This window comes from Vombatus ursinus, unplaced genomic scaffold (assembly GCF_900497805.2).
Source record: "Vombatus ursinus unplaced genomic scaffold, bare-nosed wombat genome assembly UNPS02015089.1, whole genome shotgun sequence".
Classification (NCBI taxonomy): Eukaryota; Metazoa; Chordata; class Mammalia; order Diprotodontia; family Vombatidae; genus Vombatus; species Vombatus ursinus.
Window position 1 is genome coordinate 1821053 of NW_020954867.1, and position 7259 is coordinate 1828311.

A 7259-nucleotide genomic window follows, 5' to 3' on the forward strand; every position below is an offset into this window, starting at 1 on the left:
ATTCTGGCCCTTATGATTTCACCTATACTGTTGAAATAGGTTGGAACTCATCTGTTTATTTCTAGCCTTTCCTTTCTGCAATCTATCCTCTACTCCACTGCCAAACTAATATTCATAAAGCACATGTCTGACCATGCTGTTCCTCTGTTCAAGAATCCTCAGGGTCTCCCTATTGTCTCTTGCATAAAATACAGATTTTTCTGCTTTTATTTAAATATGCTTGTTATTTAAATCCCTTTCCAATGTAACTCTAACCTATCTCCCACAGGCTGATTATAAATGATTCCCTTATGTCCCAGTCAAACTGGCTGACTTATTGTTTACCATGCATAGCAATACTTCTCTCCTTTCCATATCTATTTCCATACAGCACTAGCTGTCTCACTTTCTAAAACATCTTCCCCCTAGACATAGTGGAAAAGCACACTGGACTTTGGAATCAGAGGGCCAGGGTTCAAATCCTGCCCCAGTCACTTAAGATTTACGTAAACTTGGGTAAGTAAAAACCTCTCTAGGACATAAATTTCTCATCTGTAAAATATGGTTATTGGATTAGGTGCCCTCTGAGGCCCCATTGAGCTATAGATTTATGATCTTATAGCCTATTTCTGCCTCTGAGAATTCAGTGATTTCTTCAAGGCCCTCCTCAAGTGCCACTGACTCCAACAGGTCTTTCCTGATCTCCACAGTATATATTTTGTCTTTCTTTATTGTTTCCCTCCAGTAGAAAGTAAGTTCTTTATGGATACAGATTATTCCATTTTTGTCTTTTTATACTCAGCAAAGAATACAGTTCCTGACATCTATTAGATTTTTAATTTACCTTTTAAACTGAACTGAATTTCAAACTGCATTACCACCTGCTTTCTATTAAATTGTCTGTCCTCAGATTGTTTTTCTCATTTTTCATTTGGATCTAGTTGAGACTACCATGCTTACCCACTCTTCTTGTTTCCAGATATACATCCTTCCTTTTTGCCACATGTTCCATGTGTGCTATTGTAGCCAGTAGTCTTCATGCCCCATTTTGAACCAAGGCTCTTGCTTCTGAATACTCATGAAGCACAGACATCTGTAGGTTTTTTTATCCTTCTCTAGAGATCAAGTCAAGAGAGCCTGACTGACACCATACCCGGAGGACAAAGAGACAGCTTCCAGCACTCACTGCTTTTTGAGTTAGAAGGCCTGGTTTTGAATCATGGCTCTGCCACTCACAATGTATATCACCTTGGGCAAGTCACTTAATTTCTCTGAATGAGTTTCCTTAAATTGAGGAGCTGACCTTTATGATATCTTTTCCCTTCAGCTTGACCTGTGATCTCAGGCAAAGTCATGAAGAATAGCACCACCATCTTCATGCAAAGTCTATAATTCACTTCCAGAGTATCTATCTTACTTGTTGGGAGGCTAGGTGGCACTGTGGATAGAGTGCTACACCTGAATTCAGGAAGACTCATATTCCTGAGCTCAAATCTAGACTCAGACATTTACTAGCTGTGTGATCCTGGGCAAGTCATTCAACCTTGTTTGCAGTTTCCTCTTCTCTAAAATGAGCTAGAGGGGCAGCTAGGTGGCACAATGGGTAGAGCACCAGCCCTGGAGTTAGGAGGGACCTGAGTTGAGTCTGGCCTCAGACACATAACACTTACTAGCCGTGTGACCCTGGGCAAGTCACTTAACCACATTGCCTAGCCAGAAAACAAAAAATGAGCTAGAGAATGAAATGACAAATCATTCCAGTGTCTCTGCCAAGAATACTCCAAATGGGGTCGCAAAGAGTCAGACGCGACTGAAAATGACTTCCTACTTATTAGTACAGTTCTGGAAAACAGCTTTACTTTTTGAATTTCAAACCTTGACTACCCTGACCTATGGTACCATCTTAACCATTCTGTGCCTTAATTGATTTAGGATCATAGGCTTATAGGTCTGACCCTTTTACATTAATAAATGAGGAAACTGAGGCCCAAGGGGACTGTGATTTATCTAAGAAAGGCAATAACTGGACATCAATTGTCCTTTAAAATTCTACATTTGTTTTGCTCCACTTAATGAGTCAGTTAGACCCCTTTTCTATTTCTGCACTCTCTGTTTTGACCTCTCCTAGTCAGATTTGTCCTGCTACCTCTCTCACTGGTGACACATTTCATCCCTTTACTAGATTACCTCTGAATGAAATGCAAAAGGAACAGTATCATCCATGTGTCTAAGGAGGAGCTTTAAGCACCACAAATACTACCGGCTTGACCCAAATTTTCTGCAGTTGTGTCCCAGGGGCATGGCCAGCTCTAGGATAATTTATAAAGTAGGTAAAATATGTCAACAGCATCTCAGCCAGTCCCTTCTGGGTTTTTGTCTCCTTCTCTCTCTCTCATCTACCTTCCCCCTACCCCTCCCACCATTCTGCACTGGACTACTAATTCTTCTTACCCAACAGCCAATGTCTTTTTGTGCCTAACTCTATTCCTCAGCTTTTTCTCAGAAAAGGCCCAGGTTTGAATCATTCACCCCTTAATGAGAATTTAAGTGTAGGCAGTATCCCTTCAAAGGAATATTTGAATTTGAAGCTTTAGCCCTGATTATGGAAGGAATACTTTATTTCTGCCTTTAAATTGTAGAAATCAGTGAACAGAAAGGAGAAATTGGGGGGACAAAGGGAGATATTTACAATTCTCTTGGATTCTCCTTTAAGTATGTACAAGCAACCTCCTCTACCTATAAGATAGGCTATTATATCTATAAGCACCAAGGATATACAGTATACATAAGGTTTATTTGTTTCCCTGGCATTTTTGTGTGCAAACCTTTGATGGTCCAGTGAGTCAGTCAGTCAACAAGCATTTATTAATCCCCTACTATGTGCCAGGCATTGTGTTAAGCATTGCTATGTAACAAAAAGGTGGGGCAGCAAAAAGCAGTTGTTATTCTGAAGAAGTTTACAGTCTAAAAGGGAGGAGACAGAATACAAATAACTATCTAAAAAGAAAGTAAGTACAATACAAATAACTATCTAAAAAGAAAATAAATACAATACAAAATAGGATAGATTCAGAAGGAAGAAGCTAAAATTAATGCAGACTAAGTAAAGTTTTTTGAAGTAAATGCTAGAATTAGAAAACAATTTTAAAATAAAAATTCATAATAAAATTATTTTTGTTTATGAAGAGTAAACAGACACTTGAAATTTATGGTTTAATTGGAAAGATACATGATGACCTAATTTTCTAGCTAAAAATCACATTTTTTGTGTACATGATGAAAATTAGAGGCAGACTCTAGTAACCCACAAATTGTAATCATTAGCTAACTATAGGACACATAGTATTTTTTTAAATAAAAGAGCATAAGAATAACGAGACATAAGAACAATATGATAAAGAAAAAGCACATACATATACTGTTTACAGGCCTCTGCTTATGTACTCCTGCCTACTGGGTACTTGAAAGTGACTTTCCACCTGTGTTCTTAATCTTTAGAAATCAGCTTTAATTTGTCAAATTTGAGACCCAGCTTAGGTACTATCTCCTCAAGTGAAATCTTCTCTAGAGCTCCAACCTGGAATACACTTCACTTCCTAAATCCCTCAAGGTATTTTGCATTACTCTAATGGATAAAGATGGAAGAGATCCTGGTGGCCTTTACAATGTATTTACAATTAAGGCATTGCCATCTATTTCATCTATATATCAATACCGAGGCACCCAACCACATTTTTTAAAATGGAAGGAAATGTAAAATATCTCATCAGAAATACTACCAACTTGAAAAAGAGGAGAGGCAATTAAAATTAAAAAAAAAAATTGGACTGCCTAACAACCATGATAAAAAAAGAACCTACACATTGTATTTCAAGAAATTATCAAGGAAAACTGCCTCAATAGCTTAGATCCAAAGGGTAGCATAGAAATCAAAAGAATCTACCGATCACCTCCTGAAAGAAATCCCCAAATGAAGACTTCCAGGAATATTATTGACAATTTGCAGAGCTTTCATATCAAGGAGAAAATATTGTAAGCAGCCAGAAAGAAACAACCCAAACATCATGGAGCCACAGTCAGGATCACACAAGATTTAGCAGTGTCCATGTTAAAGGAGCAGAAGACTTTGTTTTTGTTTGTATTTTTTTTTTATTTTTGATTTTATTTATCATTTATTTATTTATTTTGTGGTGAGGCAATTGGGGTTAAGTGACTTGGTACCAATCGACAACAAAGGAATATTTAAAAAAATGTTTGCAGCAGGTTTCTCTGATTCCTCTTTTCTCATATATATAGCAAACAGTCAAATTTATAAAAAATAACAGCCATTCCTCAATTGATAGATTGTTAAGGGATATGAAAAGGAAGTTTTTAGACGATATCAAAGCTAACTGTAGTTATATAGGAAAAAGTGCTCTAAATCACTATTGATGAAAGAAATACAAATTCAAACAACTCAAGTACCACTTCATTCCTATATGAAATAACAAATGCTGTAAGGGATAAAGGAAAATAATTACACCAATGAACTGATGGAGAAGTTGTGAACTGGTCCAACCATTCTAGTGAACAATTTAGAACTATGCCTGGAGGGGTATAAAACTATGAATACCCAGCAATGCCAATATTAGGTCTGTATCTCCAAAGAGATCAAAGAAAAAGAAAAAAAGGGCCCATATGTACAAAACTATTTATAGTAATTCTTTTTATGGTGACAAATTGTAAATTGGGGAATACACCCATCAGTTGGAGAATGACTAAACAAGTCATGACATATAATGGTGATGTGATACTATTATGCCATAAGAAATTATGAAGGGAATGGTTTCAGAAAAAAAAATGGGAAGACCTATGTGACCTGTTGTAGAGTGATGTGAGCTGAACCAGGAGATCATTGTGTACAGGAACAACAATTTTGTAATGATCATCAAGTGTGAAAGACTTGGCTACTCAGATCAATGCTATGAATTCAAGAAAATTCCAAAGGATTCCTAATGAAAAATGTCATCCACCTCCAAAGATCTGATGAACTCTGAGTCCAAATTGATATATAGTGTTCTTATTATTTTTTTTTGCCTTTTTTGGGCACAGTATGGAAATATTTAACATTTGCTCACATGTATAATTGATATCATATTGCTTGCTTTCTCAGTGATGGGGGAGGTACAAGAAGGAGGGAGAGAATTTATAATTAAAAAAAAGAATAAAAATAAATAAGTTTTTGTTTTTTGTTTATTTGTTTAATTAACAAACACACACTAAAGAGAATGTCCTTTCACAGGTCAATATGAATTGTAAATGATTCAGTACATTCAATTTTCAGGTTTAAATGGGAAGTGAAAGAAAATGAAAGAAAGTATTGCCATGTAAACAATGAAGAAGAAAAAAAATGTAAATTGCTAAATGTCCACCTGTTATCTAAACTGAGATCCTGCAATGAGTCTTGAAAATAATTCTCAGCTCAGTGTATCCCCAGACTCCTCCATGTTGGGGCTAGTGGGCTGCTCTGCCTCAACCTCAGCCTTGGGTGCACTTTGGGCCCTCATGCCTCAGGCCCAGACCTTGTTGCAAGTGGCCTCATCATGCACTGGCTGCCTGGGACTATGTGACCATGACATCCCCCTGCCCCCAAGAGCAGGGTGGCCAGCTGGCACATCATGGCTGTCATCAGGCTGTGCTGGACATGCAGTTTGATGAGGGGCTCCCTCCCATCCTCAATGCCCTGGAAGTGCAAGACAGGGAAACCAGGTTGGTTTTGGAGGTCACCCAACACCTGGGTGAGAACACAGTCTGGACCATTGCTATGGATAGTACTGATGGATTGGTCAGAGGGAGAGGTCCTGGATTTCTGGCACCCCAATCAAAATGCCTGTGGGGCCTGAGACTCTAAGAAGAATCATGAATGTGATTGGATAGCTTATTGATGAAAGGGGTCCAATCAAAACCAAACAGTTTGCTGATATTCATGCTGAGACTCCCAAATTCAGAGAGATGACTGTAGTGCAAGAAACCCTGGTCACTGGCATCAAAGTTGTGGATCTTTTGGCCCCATATGCCCAGGGTGGCAAAATTGGTCTCTTTGGTGGTACTGATATGGGAAAGATTGTATTGATTATGGAGCAAATCAACAATGTTGCCAAGGCCCATGGTGGTTATTCTGTGTTTGCTGGTGTTGGTGAATGTACCCGAGAAGGCAATGACTTGTATGGTGAGATGATTGAGTCTGATGCCATCAATCTGAAGGTTACCACTTCCAAAATAGCATTGGTATATGGCCAGATGAATGAACAACCTGGCATTTGGGTTCAGGTATCCTTGACTGGCCTCACTGTGGCTGGATACTTCAGAGACCAAGAGGGTCAAGATGTACTGCTTTTCATTGATAACTTCTTCTGATTCACTCAGGTTGACTCAGAGGTGTCTGCTTTACTAGTCAGGGTGCTCTCTGCTGTGGGTTACAAGATCACCTTGGCCACTGATATGGGCACCATGAAGAAAACTACAACCAAAAAAAGGTTCTATCACCTCTGTGCAAGTCATTTATATGCCTGCTGATGACTTGACTGACCCTGTTCCTACCACCACCTTTGCTAATTTGGATGCCACTGCTATGCTGTCCTAGGCCATTGCTGAGCTGGACATTTACCCAGCAGTGAACCCTCTCAAATCCACTTCCCAGATTATGGAGCCCAACATTGTTGGCAATGAGCATTATGGTGTTGCCCGAGGTGTGCAAACGATTCTGCAGGACTCTAAGTCCCTCCAGGACATCATTGCCATCCTTGGTATGGATGAGTTGTCAGAAGAAGACAAGTTAACAGTGTCTTGGGCCTGGAAAATCCAGCATTTTTTGTCATAGCCATTCCAGGTTGCTGAGGTTTTCACAGGACATATGGGGAAGTTGGTTCCCCTGAGAGAGACCATTAAGGGATTCCAGCAAATCTTGGCAGGTCAGTATGACCATTTCCCAGAGTATGCCCTCAATATGGTCGGACCCATCGAAGAAGGTGTAACAAAAGTTGAAAAACTGACTGAAGAGCACTCATGAGGAGTCACCTTCATTTGCCACACATCCTTCAATTTCAGTTGTCTGAGCAAATTGTATAAGAATTTTTATTGGAAAATCTGTGTATTGTCTGAAGAATATTTAAACTTTTGAATAAAATGTACATCTCACAAAAAAAAAAAAGAAAATTCTTCTCTAAGCAGATAATGCAGCTGTCAATTCATCACAAAGGTTTGTTGCAAGCCAATAGGGTTTAAACCTGGGCAGGTAGGTG

The 7259-nt window shown here is 38.8% G+C and overlaps 1 pseudogene; it reads left to right on the top strand.

The window, feature by feature from the left end:
• Positions 1-5463: 5463 nt before the first annotated feature.
• LOC114031156 lies at positions 5464-7027 on the top strand (annotated as a pseudogene).
• Positions 7028-7259: the final 232 nt, after the last annotated feature.